This window comes from Cyanistes caeruleus, chromosome 2 (genome assembly GCF_971803275.1).
Source record: "Cyanistes caeruleus chromosome 2, bCyaCae1.hap1.1, whole genome shotgun sequence".
Lineage (NCBI taxonomy): Eukaryota > Metazoa > Chordata > Aves > Passeriformes > Paridae > Cyanistes > Cyanistes caeruleus.
In genome coordinates this window covers 106,354,550-106,370,176 of record NC_141702.1, presented here as the reverse complement: position 1 = coordinate 106,370,176, position 15,627 = coordinate 106,354,550, and the positions used below count along the sequence as shown (strand labels likewise).

Sequence of the window (15,627 nt, the reverse complement as noted above, 5' to 3'; positions counted from 1 at the left end):
GCCTTTGCTTCTATTTACCTAGTGGTTAACTTCTGCAAAGGAATAACCTCTTGTGAGCCAGGATTTGACTCTCCATCTTCCCCCCACCACTCTTCTCTTTTATGTCAGGAATTACTGGATTGCTTCATATTCTAGGGAGATTCCATATAAATGCCATATGTTTATTCATGACCATACCCTATCAATCTTTCAGACATGGTGACAGACTGACAAGGCAAAATCAGACATTTTGGAGCCCACCTGAATGCTCCTGCCTCAGGTGGCATGTAGGGAATGGGTCACAGCCTTTGCTAGCAGGAGAACATCAGCCATAGAAACCTCCAAAACTGCCTCATTTTTATTCCCCTCTTAGGTGTGAGACACTGGAAAGCAAAATGGCTTGCAAACAAGGATAGTTTCTGATGGGATTTAGCAAATAGATGCAGTATCACAGCATAGCATCTTTTTAACCACAGCAGTTTGGTAAATGCAGGTACCATAACTTAAAGTGAGGTTGGTGAATGTGAAACAACCGAGGCTACCTCAGGCAGGACAGGAATCCCAAACAAGCTGCAGTCAGTACTGAGTGAAGAGAGAGGATGCTGCTCCACAGAATTCTTTTGGTCAGCTTTTTAAAAACATCACTGGCTGCAAACAGGTAACTGGGCAGTTGCCCCCTTCACAGCTCCAAACCTCTAAAATCCCAACTAGAAATGAACATGAGAACCACACTGTAGCTCATGCTAAATATATAACATGAGTAGGCAAAACATGGATTCATTTTCTTTGGCACTACTGGCCACTAAGGTTTCTCTTGACCCCCTGCTCCCAGTCCTGCCATCCCTCATCCCTGGGTACAGCTCAGTAAGTGATGTTATCTCATCCAAATTCCCCCTTGCTCAGGCAAGTTGGCAGTGTGCAGAGAGCCCAGCCTCTGTCACGGGGCTGTTTATCTGGGAACATCCCTGTGCCCCATCCCATGCTGTCCCTTTGATCCTAAACCTGGTGGAGGGCTGTGTGCTGGGGATCTGAAATGAAGCTGCTGTTGAAATAATCCCACGGTACAGAGGGGAGGGGCTCCTTGCTGGGGGACCCTCCTACAAGGACATTTCCAAGAGATAAGAATACAGCACTCACATAATCCCAATCCCATGAAACATTGTCAGAATACACACAGTCCCAAGGCTCACAGGGACCAGCCCAACCCTAACTGAAGGGATGCACAGGAGTTCACATAAAGGACATGAGATGCTGCCTTCAGTCCCTACTTCAGTCCCTTGCTGTCTCTTGAAAACACATTTTAGTGGTTTAATTCAGATCTAACACAAAAAACATTTGTCCAAAAACAACTATGCAGAAACAGAGAACCAAACTGCCCTTTCAGGCATTAAGATGCTTCCATGAACTAGAGGAAAATATACTTTTTTGACTCAGACAATATTTAATTGAAAGACAGAATTGCAAGGTTTAGTATTTTGGAAAGGTTTTAAATTGGGTTTTGGGGTGTTTCTTGGGGTTTTTTTGTTGCTGCTGCTACTTCTTTCTGGTCAATTCCACCTGTTGTTGCTTCCCCAAGAGGCAACTCATATGAGATAAAGGCTCCTGGTTAAAATACACAGCCAAACACCTAAATCAAAAAATTGGGTTGACTTCTTTATTCACCACCTGCAGAATCTTAGAATGACTTGGGTTGGGAGGGACTTTAAAGCTCATCCAGTTCCAACCCCCTTGCCATGGATGAACAAGTCACTGCACTTCCATATGTGTGTCCAGACTGTGATGGTTGCTCAGTTTGCTGTCAGGGGTGCTTGGCAGGGATTTGGGTGATGTGCTCAGGGCTGCACTTCAGCAGCTCCTTCAGCAGACCAGGAGCTACAGATCCTGCCTTGCCATAGCCAGGAGCATCAAGCCCCATGACCACCCACGGATCTGTACCACAGCACATACGTGGGAAGGGACCTGTTGTCAGCTCTAACGAGGCAGAGGAGTCACCAGTTAATTAAATCTGCACACTCTGAGTAAAAAAAAAAAAATCACATTACTCACCTTGAAGGAGAAGAAATTCACGTGCCTGCTCTCCTTACAAGCCCAGCTTGATTAATCACTTAAGGGTCTGCCTTGCACCTCCACTACCTTTCCCCATTTTTCAGCGTTCATTCCTCTCCCAGAACTTCCAGGCAAAAGTGTCCTGTTGGGAGCAACCCATGCTTGGAGGATCTCCTGACACTGACAGGATGGGTCAGCACCTTCTGGGGAGCTGCCCAAGACCTGCTGCAAGGTAAGCCTGCAGGAGGAAGGCTGATGTTTAGCACAGCCTCTCTATACCTATTCCATGCCATGCTCATGGTGGCTTCAGGCTCAGCAGGACAGACTTGTTCAAGGCACAAAACAGCCCTAAACTCTGCTGTTTCATCCTGCCTGGTGTGGGCCACACAGACAGCAACTAAAAACCCTTTTTTTTTCATCCCTAAAATATATTTTTTTGCACTCTCCTTTTATGTAGCCATTATAAATAATATCAAAGAAAAATATCTATCAATAATTGCCAACAAATATTTGACTTACTTTAGCTAATGCCAGTTCCATGGTCATGTTGGATCTAGATGATCTTCCAACCCAAACTATTCTATGTTTCTCTGAATAATGAAGTCATTCGATGAAACAAAAAAATCTGCTTTTAAAAAATTAGAAAGGAAAATGACTAGAAGATTTTATTTTTTAATGTCTTGCAGACTTCTATGAATTATCCCAAAAGCCTCCCAATAACTGAGCAGAATAATCTCTTTGGTCAGCATTTTTCTTTGTGACAAATTCATCCCAAATGTTTACTGTGAAAAATGCAGGGTACAGAAGCTTTTCATGGATACTGCTGTGGAGGCTGTGCTCCATGCAAACAACAGTTATAAGAAATCAGAATGGGGAAAGTGTTCAGCAGAGTACAATGCTGAGCAAATGATTCTCTCTACTTTTCTAGCATCAGAAGTTCTTTGAAAATATCAGATATATGCAATGTGTGTGTCTGAAAGAGAGAAATAGTTTGAGAGTCAAAAAATTGCTCCCAAACTGATGGCCTAGTAAGATAAAATAATTGCTCAAACAAAATAAAACAAGTAAGTTGAATACTAATGACTGTCTAAGAGCTACAGGCTTCTAGGTAAGCCTGGAAGTGATTTACTCTGTTTTTTATGCTTATATGACAAAAAAAAAAAAAAAACAAACAAATCCTTTAATATGTAAATAGACAAAGAAAAACAGGATTTTGTTCCATTCTTTCACACACTCTTTTTCAGTAATGCATGACAAATTAGGCTGTTGGGCATAAAGGCCTCCTGTTTTCAGGAAGAAATCTCTGCCTCTGTCATACAAGCAGCTTTTTCCAGCAGAGCATCCTCCATGCACCTGGAGATACAGCAAGGAGATGTTGTTTCTCTTTTTGCCCTACCCAGGCAGGATCCAAACCTTAAATCTGCTAAAAGAAAAAAATTAAATGCATGCTCTACTGATAAGCCTATTGCACTGTCAGGCAGCAGATGGGAGAGTTAACCCAAATCTGAAATCACCTTTAGCTCTTTGGTGGAGAGGTGACACAGGCAGAAAGGTCACCACAAACCCTGGGCCTGCAGAAGTGTTAGCTACGAAGGGACAGCATTTTTGAGATACAAAGGTTTGCAGTGGGCCCAACTGCAAATGCACAGTGCCCCACAGTGTCACTTAAAATTTCTTCCCCTGCAGATATTGCAGGCTCCATTGTTTTCTGTTAGCAGGTCTTCTCTGCTGCATTCCTTTGCTAAGACAGGTGAAGGTCAGAGGACATCAATTCAGCACAAGGTGACCAGAAGTTCAGAGCTCACCTCACTACACAGATGTAATCAAGGCATCAAACCTCAGGGACAGAACCCCCTTTCCCCTTGCAATATGTGCCAGTCCCCAAAAATCAAACCAGATGGTGAGCTACTCCCTTCCAAACACATTTTGTCATTAAGTCTACTTCAAGCAATGCTGTGTGTCACCTGTCAGGGTAAATGCAGATGAGACTTCCCAGATTTCAAAGTCAAGTGGATGCATATTTCCCAAGCAGGGAGATATAAATTTAGTTTTGTGTTTGGGGCATTCCCCAGCCAAAACCACCATGGGTTTAACGTGATGCACAATCACGTCAGAGGACCAGAGGTACCCAGGCTGTCAGGCAGCTTCCAGGGTGTAAGTGTCCCTATAAATCTGTGCACTTGCCATCTAAACTTCACACAGCAGCATCCTACCAAGGATGACAAGCAAGTAAATCCTGCATCTCCCTGTCCCTTTCCTCTTCTTCCCTGTTCCTAGCAGCTCTTTGCTCTGCCACTGCCTATAAAACCCCTTATAGCTGCTGTGTGAGAGGGAGGCTCAGATCTCTGGGCTCTCAGAGGGGAAAAGAGACAGAAGAAGCAGCTGGTTGGGAGAGCAGAGGCTCTCCAGTGTGGGAGCTCACAGCAGCAGGCAGAGATTTGCCTCATCAGGTCCCTGCCACGGTTTACCCTCTCTCAGCACCTCACACACGCTGAGCTCAATGTGGGGCTTCCCACTGAGCTCAGCAAGCCTGTGCCTCCCATCTCCCAGCCCAGAAGCCTTCTCCATAGAAAACAGGTCAAGGGAGTGATAAAAAAACCAGCATGGGGGAAGAAAAAAAAAATCAAACCAAAACACAACAGCAACAAAAAAAAATTAAAAAAAAAACTCACCACATATCACTTTTCAAGACTGACCTAGATGAGACGAAGTGTTAGGTCAGATCACAGCTTTCAAGGATATCTAATATCTTAGCAAATTATCAGTGAAAGCAGACACAGCACCTGCAGGCCTTTGGTTTTTTTCACCCTGTGAGGGTTTTTTTACTCACAGACTGCAGCTAAGGTTCCCAGATGACAGAAACCCCCATCTCCACATGCTGTGACACCCTGAAGGTGTCAAACCTTCACTTTGAATGAGCATCTGGCAACCAGGGGCTCTTACCTGCCTCAGAGGTCTTCAGGGGAGGCATCACACTCAAGCAGATCCTGTGTTTAGAAGTAAACAACATCCCTGGCAGCTGGTATTGTGAATATTACTTAGAAATTCACACCATTTATCTACTTGTTCCTCTGTGACAGGCAGACCTAAAAGCAACTCAAATATTGATCCAGCTGGGACAGAGATGTGTCATCTTATTTAACACCCTCACAGTCCTCTGCTCGAGGGGATGGAGTTTAAAAACATTTTGCAGACTTGGACAATCTAATTTTGAAAATTACCTGAATTATGCTTTAATTACTCTGCATTTAATCACACTAAAATATTGAAATGGCTTTACTTCTGAGCACATTTCTCCCACCAGTTTCCTCAAATAAATTAGTTTTAAAAATCTGATTCAGAGCAGTTTCACTTGGCTTTCAGGAGGAACAGTAAAGCAAAGGATGAGATATACCAAGGGCAATATGCATACATTCTTAGAATAAACACCTTCTGTGCTAAAGAAACACCTTCTGTGCTAAAGAATCTATTTCTTTGTATGAAATAGATTCTTTAAATGAAAAGAAATTGATTTATTACCCGACTTCTTTCAAGAAGCAAAGATAATCAACAGTATTATACAAATGACAAGCTGAGTTACTAATCAGAGCTGATGTAAGAACAGATAAAACTGCAGTTAGAAGCCCAGGTTAAGGTCAAAGAAAGCTTATCATTAAATAAATTATAAATTTCACACATGACAACATTTAGGGGTTTGATAGTATATTTTAATTTACTAACCTAGTTTAGTTTATTTATATTTAAAGCAGAAACTAAGTTAGTAAATTAAAATACAGAGCTGTCAACATCTATGCTATTAACAAGAACAGTCTGAGGCAAAACAAGTCTGAAATCCAGGACATTCCCATCTTCATACTTGTTTCTACGTAATCTGATTTATGAAATGCTGTGAGGCCTAATACGAAATAAGAGATGAAACAGTAAGATTAGCCAGCATGAAAAACAGGCTTTAAGGGCCCCCATAATAGACATCATTAAAGAATTAAACACAGATATTGATGTTAAGTTGTAAAAAAGAGGCAAAAATAATCAAGTTCTTTTTTAAAAAGTAACAATTAAAAACAATTCCCTGGCACTGGGATTTAGGAACATCAGAACAGGAAAACCCCACTCTAACACAAAGTCAGCATCTTTGTGCCTTCTTATCCATAGAGAACAACTCCTGAGCCTGGAACATGCTCAGCTAAGGGTGACACAGCCCAAGAGGCCCTGGGGAGCACTACAAGATTAGGACAGTGACAATACCCCAAAAAACAGTTAAAATATAAAAAAAAAACCCTTCCCTCAGCCCTCTTCTTGCCTAGCACATTGAATTCCTCTACTCAGGGGAGAAAGTGGGGAAGCTTGGCTTAGCCAAGCACAGGGGTACAGCCATTTCAGCCTGGGGAATAGAAGGGAGTTAATCTGTTCTGCTCACAAACCAAGTTTACCAAGGTGGTGTTAAACCCTGGGTGACAGCCTCCCATTGCCTGGAAATCCCTCCAGAAGGACCCATGCACCTGGGACATGGTTACCCATTGCTGTCACCCCTCTGTAGCCACCCCAAGAGATCCTTGATGGCCCCAGTAACACTTTTCAAAAGTGGAGCTCTGCAGGTTAAAAAACCTGCTGTGAGAGACTGAAGGGTTTCAGGGGAGTTTTGGTGGGGGCAATCAGGGAAAGCATAACTCACAGAAGCTAAAGGGCACCCTGGGTTTAGTCTGGATTAATTCCAAATATAAAAAAGGAAAGATTTTATTAAAGAAAAAATTGATGGTAAGTAGCAGGTTGATCCTGGTATCTGAGTGTATATCCAATAAAGAGGGTCCCTCTGCCTGCTGGCTTTGCTGCAAAGAGCCTGGATCAAAAGGCTAATGCTGATTTCTCCAGCAGTATTATCTGGGCCACAGAATTAAAATAAATAGGGCTTGTCAGCCTGCCTGAAGTACTAGACACAGGACAGTGCCTTATTTCCCCTGTATTTCCCAGTCTGGAGTACTGGTTTCATAAAATGCCACTCAGCTCCAGAGGCACAGCACAAACATCCAGCCAGCCGCACTACGGGCAGGCCGTAGGGACAAGCAATGTGACACCTTAAAGCAAGAGTTCCAGGAGTTATTGGAAAAAAGCTGTTCCAGCATCCCAGTCTGCCTCAGAGCTTGCAGGGAGCTGGAGCCATGTCAGGAGCACGGAATTCCATCCACACAGCCCACAGCTGGAGCAGCCCTGGCTCCACACACTGCTCTGCCCCTCAGTGACCAGGCCAAGGCCTCGCCCGCTTCCCCCAGGCCCACAGCTCAGTGCAGCGAGTGCCTCACTGCTCCATCCCCTCTGCTGAGCCTCAGAAGGCTGTAGAACTATTTTAGCAGCCACTTAGTGCATTGCTGGACAGGTAAGTCAAGGTAAGGAGCAGTTTTGGATTCTCATGAGCCAAAGAGCTGTTATTGTTTAGCTGACACTGGCTAAAATTTGGCTGCTTGCCTGCACTGGGTGTCTCTGACTGACGCTGAGAACACCACACAGAAATTCTCAGCAGCTAGCACAAAGTCAGGCTGATCATCCCAAAGGTGTTCCCAAGCGCTCAGCACAGCTCAGGGTTCCTCTGTGGGTGAGAGCTGCCATCACCTCTGGCACAAGAACAGCCCCTGATGGTGCTGTGCTCTGAGAAGCAGAGTGCCAGGCACGGTGCTGACAAGAAGGCTCATTTAGCGGCAGCTCTGACAGTTGTTTTTAAGATAATTACATCCTGAAAAAGAAAACACCTTTGCAGATGGCTGGATATTGACACAGCCCTAAGCAGGAACAAGATCTACTGTGATTTGTCTGATCGTGTCAACGGAGGGAATAAACAAAGATATGACTGTGTAATATGGTAGGAATTAGTACCTACTAATTATGGTAGATAAACAGGTGGAGATTCCCTACCTGCCATCACTTGCTAATGCTGGATGCTTTAGCTGTAGGCTGACTGTGCCTTTTCCTCTTGAACTGAATTCTCCTCTCTGCAAACGGAGCAGCAGAACAGCCCACAGAGCATTTCCTTTTCATCCCCCACGTGCACACAACACTTGAAAAGCAATAAATCATAACAAAGCAGAGTCATTCGAGGGAAATCTTCTATGGCACTGCCTACCAGCCCTCATTCCAGCCCCATCACAATCACTCCAAAAACTAACAAACAGAGGAACAGATGCAGAAGAATAAAGAAAGAAGTGGGATTATCTGGAAGGGACAAGGACAAGCAAGCTCTGAATTTTGTAGCTGGGTGAAGAAGGAACCTCAAGAAACTTGGGCTAAATGAAAACAATTCTGCTCAATCACAAATTGCTAAGCCTTCCCCAGAGAACTTCTCACAACACTAGGACAAAACTGAAACTTTACAAACTTCTTTGGAAGGAAAAATAATGCCTTTTTAGATGGATAAGAGAAGTGAATAGCCAGGGGTGGGACAAGCTGAAGGACACCACAGACCAGGACTATTGTTGAGTCCCTTATTCTCCAATTCCCTGGCAAAAACACAGAAAAAACAAACAAAAAAAAAAAATAAACACCACAAAACCACACAAAGAAAACACCACCACTCCCACCATCCCAAAACCAAACAGAAAGTGAGAGTTTCTCCATTATTCCCCACCTCTTCCTGACCTGTAATTAATAATTACCAATCTATATTCATGGATGGCTTGTCAAGAATGTCTTGAAAGACAAATGGCTTTAGTGAGTTTTACGCTGCTAAGAATATTTATTGGATATGAAACAGACTTCTCCTGACTCCCAGGAGGATCCAAGGGCCATCAGTAGAAAATGTACTTTCAGGAAAAATAGAGCAAAAGAACAGCACCTCTCAGAAATATTAGCACAGGTTTTTTTAACCAGCACCCAGCTTTAAAAAAGGAAAACCATTATCTCAGCTATATTTACTTCTCTCTGTATCAGCAGAGATGCCCTGACCCAATGGATTAAACATCAGGAGCCTCTCCCAGCTCCAGGGAGAAAAGGGTCAGGCAATCTGTCACTCAAAATTACTCATGTTAGATGATGTCAATCCATTAGCACTGTCTTAAACTGAAAATATACTGCATCTAGTGGTGTAGGTGTCTTGAAACCATCAGAGGAAGAGTCTAAGTAAACAGTGTGCTGACTGATCAAATACATATGGAGCACGCAGCAAAATAAAGCACATATTAACTTGGGTAAATAATACTTTTGTCAAAATATCTCCTACAAATTTACACAAGTCTAAATGGTGTTTACCCAAGAGTCCAAAATAACTCCCAAGCTACCACAGTATTCTGCCCTTTCCGAGGTTAATTTAAGTTGAAGTGTTCACAACTGTTGATCCATGTTGGTGGTGCACTGCCATTTCCAAACAAAGCCCTCCGTGGCTACAGAGGCAGAGCTGGATTATTGGGGAACATTTACCCTGCCTGTCACATGGATATAACACTGAAATGGAGCACCTCATGTGCATCCTGTTAATTCCCTGCATCCTGAAACCCTCAACATAACCCAGCTTCTGAGAGTTTCATAATTGCATCAGCTAAAGTTTGTTTATTTTATGCTAAATGCTCATCTTTGCTGCACCTTTTCTCTGCTCCCTTCTTTTGCAGCAAACACCATCCCTTCAGTAGCAAAGCTAGGGGTTTATTTCCTCCCTCGCACATTTCCAGCACCCCTGTAAAACTTCAGGGTGTCAGCAAGGGTCAGCAGATATTACTGGGGAGCTGAAAACAAGCAGTAACTGTGCAAAGGAGAGCAAGCAACAACACCTTACCTGTTGCTGAAAAGAGCTGACAAACCAAAGGAAAAGGAAGCTGGCAATAATCTGCGAGAGCCATTCCTTTGGGAATCAACCAAAACTGCTCATGTCAAGTGTTTATGGCAACATAATCCCAAAATTCCTTCCTTTTCACTGCCTTTGGGTTTTGTTGTTACTCCTTCCATCCAGAACCAGCTGCATAAGCACTAATCTCTTGAACTCTGCCTGCAGTTTGCTAAAACAGCATTTAGTTCGAGCCCTAAGAGAAGTAGGTAGAAACCAGTAATTATTTGTAGGAGGGATTACATTGTACCACTGATAACCAAAATGGCTTTGTTCCTCCCTTGCTTGTAGTTATTTGTTTGAAATGCCTTTGGATGATGCAGACTTACTTATTCCATCAGACTCCACAAAGGCCAAAGGAGGCCCATTGCTTTAGTTCAGACTGTGCAAAATAATCCAGAATTTTTAACCAGAACTTGTAATGGCAAACAAAACAAAGAACCAGTATAAAATACACCCACTGTCATTAGTAGCCAAATTAACACTTCTGCACTCAATACACCCTACTTTTTCCACCTGACTTCAAACAGTTTCTTCACTGTGCTCAAGTGCTGTTTCTTTCAAACAGCTTCATGCTGAATCTCTTTTTCTACCAGCACTTACCTTGCTGATACTCCTGGTGCCAGCCAGGAAATTTGGTGGCTGCAGCCATCAGCTAAGCCAGAGGAGCTGAGCACGGTGGTACCTGGGAGCAGTGCAGTATGAGATCCCTGTTCCCTGTGCACCACACAGGGAGAAAGAACTTGTATCTCTTTAGGCCTTTTTTAATTAATTGTCTTTCCCTAAATGCAATCAGAAAATCAATCACAATTAATTGACCTAATGAAAACATTTCCCCACACACATGCACAGACACACAGAGCATAATTAAACAGTGTCAGAGCCCTGAGTGCACTCAAAGGCTCCCAATCACCCCCACCTTCCTCACCTGGGACCCCCAGCCAACCCTTTGGCCAAAGTGCAGAAGCTCTGGATAAATTTGGGCTGGATTCCCACTCCTTACCTTAGCTGTGTAATTGTTTTTATCCCTGTCTCATAGCACAGACTCTGGACCTACCTTGCAGTCATCCATCTCCCCATCCCCACCCTGCTGCTGATGGCCTGGATGGCCCCCAGTGTGGTTCCTGTTTTTCTGTGAGCTGCTGGACCCTGTTAGCAGCTCCCTGCTCTGCCCAGACACCCTGGGGCTGCTCTCTGGTCAAGGGAGGTTCTGGGGTCTCCCTTGGCTCCCAGCTCACCCCACTCCTTATGAAGGAGCTGTCTCACAGAGGGCCAGAGGAGTGCCTCAAAGTCAGCAGTGAACTTCCCAGAAAATTGTATTCCCCTTGCAGAAGAAAACATCACCAGATTTCCCAGCTCCTGCAGAGATTATAACCCCCTTCTCTAGTGGTCTGAGTTCAACCCTTGTAGATATTCAGTTTTGCTGCACTTAAACCTAAACCTAATTTCAGGATATGAATTAATCTGACCTTTGAAAAAGGTGGAAAACTCCTTTTGTCCCCAACAGTATGTGACTAGATGTTTAACTAGCACAAGCATGACACATAATCTGCATGTCACAGCAGAGAAGTAATTTGTATATAGACCAGCAAGAAGCAGTACCAGGAGTGTGATAAAAATTATCCTTCCCTGAGTTTCAATAAAAAAATAATTCAGTTCAGTTAACTTTGCCTGCACATGGCCATGATTTTTTGCATGTATCATTAGGAAAAGTGAGAAGGAGGCTAATTATCCACTTGGAAAAAGCTTGTCCCAGGGAAGGGATCAAATTAGGACCAGAGAGTTGTAGCTTTTTGAAAGGCAAATTCAGTTAAATTAAGTTACTGTGCTTCAGATGGAACAGGAAGAAATTGATAGAAGTGAGGAATAAATGAGGTGAATCAGGAATTCTGTTTACATAAAACCTGTTCCACCATTGCAAAAATAAAATGTAGCAGCTAGAGCATTCAAAACAAAAGCTATTTCCTAGAGTGTAAGAGAGATAATTGCAGAACTTCTGTAAAGAAAACTAAATAATCAAATTAGTGTAGACAAAAGGTTTGTTGCTACATTACATTAATACAGCCCCTGGAAACATAAAATACAAGACAATGAAAATTCAGAAACTACAATTTGGGAATCAGATATTTGATCTCATTTCGAACTAAAAGCAACTTCTGACCCCATCCCACTTTTGAGGGAGCTTTTGGGAAACAAAAAGCAGCACTTGAGGGAAAGGGCTGTGACAAATCACTCAGGAGATCAGACAGATTTAGAGGAGTAGTTTTTAATCACTGTTTGCCACACAAATCAAAGATTTACTACAGCACCCTCTCATCCCAGTCGTTTCTTCCAGCATAGCCAGGCCACAGACTGACCTGAAACCCTCCCACCTCCACTGGCTGCCTCCAGACTCCAGCACAACTTCCCATAGGAGACGCAGACTCTGCAGCTCTCCAGCAATTCTTTCATGCTTCTTCCCCTGTTTCCCTCTCTTAAACTTCAAAGAGTAGCTGGGCTGACCAGCACTGTATTTCTTGTCTTGGCTGGGAAAGCCTGTGATGGTCTCAGGGACAGGCTGGAGCTGTGCCTCTGGCACATCAGCACTGCTGCAATGCCTTGGGGAGGCTACCAAGAGCCCTGGACAGAAGCTCCTTTCTCTCCCTCTTCTCCCACTGGTTTCTCCTGAGATTTTAGCTACTGGTTCACTTTCTTCTCAGTGCCTCTACAGACAAAGGTCACACATAACCATCTATCAAACAAGGACATCAAAAGCTGTCAAACACCCTTCCCTTCTTTGCCCCATGTAAAAAGTCTCTCCTGCTCTCAACAATTCATTTTTTTCCTTTTCTATAAAAGCAATTTTCCTGAAAGCAGAAGGCATGGGGCCAGGCAAGCAAACACATCCTCTCTTTAAATCCCAGGCTGTGCTTTGCTGTTAGCACCATGCAGTGACCTGTCCACACCTGGCCAGAGACAAAACAGACTTCAAACCCTTCACACACCTCAAGTTACACCCACCCACTTCTTGAAGCAGCTCATGTATGTAATTGCTCCCTATCTGTAGTCTCATTTCCTAGTGGCACTCAATCCGTACTTTAGTCCTTTGTTAAAAAGAAAAGGGTTTAAAACACTGAAATACTTTCAAAGGTATTTGATAGAACTAAAAAGAAACGACAGGAACACCCACCCTGCCCAAGGCAGAGGGGTTGGAACTAGATGATCTTTAAGGTCCCTTCCAACCCTACCCATTTTATGAATCTCTGTTAGGATTGCACCAATTATATGTTCATTAGCCCATTCAGGTTAGGGGTGTATCCCAATCAAAAAGCAGAAGTAGACATTTACAGTAATAACTGTCTGAGAGATTCTGATTTACTGACAACAGTTAATATTCTTGCCATGAATTGTCCATCAATCTAAATTCAGAATTTAAAAAAAACAACTTGAAATGGGTGAGGTGGCACGGCACAATCTAGCTCACTCATTTCGTCTTTGTTACTGTGAAATTTATATCCTTGTCTCACTTGGTAGCTGATGTCATTTAGATATTGAGAAACATTGGGCTGTACCAGGGCTCTGCTTCTTTAAAACCTGTTGGTTTTTCTTCACCTGTCATTGTTTTCATGCAAAGTAATGACCAAAGTGACAGCAAACAGGCTGAGTAAGTGCACTCTCTGGAGGGAAAAAAAAAAGAAACCAGCAACAGAAAAAGAAGGAATTTGTTTACCACAGGGTAATGAATTCTCAGAGCTGGGCTGAGCAGACAAACTGTTACAATGAGAATCTGAGAGTTCTCACTTGAAGGCTTGGCTGCTGAGCAGTAATAGAGGGGGGTCCCATTAAGCCATTTTGTGTAAGGAAAGAAAAGGTAAAAAGAGAACTTCAAAAATCCATCTGGGAAGCATATCTACCCCTTATTATGAATACTACTATCAAGTTTTCCAGTTAAACCTGGAATGGATCAGCCATAAAAGTCAGCTCTCTGTTTACAAATGAAAATAAGTGCACAGAGTAAAGCAGTGCCTATGCCAAGAAATCTCCCAGATGCTGGAAACCTGCAGGAGCTATCAGGGCAGACACATAATAACTTCCAGCATTCTGATACCTCATTTCAATAGACCATAAACTAATGACAGTGGGAAAATATTCTAAGTGCAAGAATGATGCTTTGCTGCTCAGCAAGAATTTCTGAAGATCTGAAGCACAGCAGTCTCTGGGCTATTATTCAGATACAGTGGATAAGGCTGTGTAAGGCAGCTTTGCACTCAGTGATAGAAGTCATTTCTGAGCTAAAAAAAGAGCTAATTCTGTGGAAGGCTGAATGCCACAGCAATCTCTGTACATTAAAATAAGATGGATATAATGGATTTCATAGTGGGAACAAGTACAGCGCCACAGAATCACAGGTAACTCCACATCAGGCTGCTGTGTAAAGTCACTGGTAAATAGAGCACTTCAGTCTATATAGCAAAGAGAATGGATACACACAATTAAATGTCATTTTCAGAAAAGCACCCTACTCCTCCCTGCCAGAATGAGGCTGGCATGTGACTTGAGGTGGAAACAAGGAATGTAGGCACTGCCAGGCAGCATTCACCTTGCACTTTCAGGTGAGAACCTGGTCTGCTCCTGCCTTAACACAAATGGGGAGCACATCCACTGAAAACAACCAGAACTGGGAAAACTAAAGGGAAGGCAGTTCTGTTTCCTGTACATTTTAAGAGCACAGAGTGCCAAGCCACCTGATAATAAATTACCCCACTCCAGCTTCAGGGGGCAAGCTGACAAATTGCATTTCTTCTGATTTACTCCCTCATAAGAAAATCATCATGCCTCCTGGAGATGCAGATATTGCTGTATCAGCTTGCTCTTTGCAAGATTACAAAGGGAGCACTGAAAAGCATTTTTAGCAATGGCTTTTCACAGGTGAAGAGATTTGCAGAAATGCTGACTACTCACTCAATTTTATCTTTTCCTCCCCAGTACACACAGCAGACACACATCAAAACATCCCTTGAGCTAAAACATCATGGAGTAAACTTAGAATAAACTGAAATAAATAAAAAATAATTCATTTAATTTAAAAATAAAATATTATTCTAACTGAAGGGTTCGATTTCAATTCCCACTCCAAGACAGTCCCCACAGCCCCTCACCTGAAGAGGGAGACAGAGGGGAGTTGCCACCAAATTACTGATGGCTGGTGGAAGAACTGCTCTGAGGGTCAAGCCTGGGGTCTCTTGCTAATTCACAGCTCAAATAGTGTCCATTTCTGAGGATCTCCCTTCACAAAAGATACACACTAATGAGAAAGCATCCAGAGACTTCAACTAAGAGATCAAGGTTTTAGGAAACATGGTCTCATAGGATTAATCAGAGGATTAATGGACTTGGTTTTAATGTCAGGAAGGTAGAAGAGAGCTGTGAAAGAACCTTCCAGCATTCAAAAGGATACTGCAAAGGAAAATGGGATGAATTTCTCCCTGTGTTTCATGATGAGCTCAGGGAGTGGAGAGGGATGATAGGAGCAAGCTTTTCCCCCAGGAGGAGAAGGCAGAGCTGCATGGCCAGAGGCTGGTAAGGACAACACAACCACAGTAATCACACACCAACTGGATGTCAAAAATTCATAAAAAGGAACATGCTGTCAAAAGAGTCCAAGACATATTTGCTCTTGTTCATCCTCTTTCCTTAGCCTGCACAAAGCCTTCTGAACTGGCCATTTATGCACACTCAAGTCTCCCAGGAATAAGGGAATTTCATTCCATAGCTTTACACCAGCTCCTTCTATCAACTAAGCCTCCCTACAACCCTCCTGA

The 15,627-nt window shown here is 43.1% G+C and overlaps 1 long non-coding RNA gene across 1 annotated transcript; it reads right to left on the bottom strand.

Annotated features, from left to right (window-relative positions):
- Positions 1–1,619: 1,619 nt before the first annotated feature.
- Positions 1,620–7,311, bottom strand: LOC147655096 (uncharacterized). The gene is made up of 2 exons (XR_015283785.1): positions 2,104–7,311; positions 1,620–2,050 (listed from the first exon to the last, which is right to left on the bottom strand). It is a non-coding gene; the product is annotated as an uncharacterized LOC147655096 (long non-coding RNA).
- Positions 7,312–15,627: the final 8,316 nt, after the last annotated feature.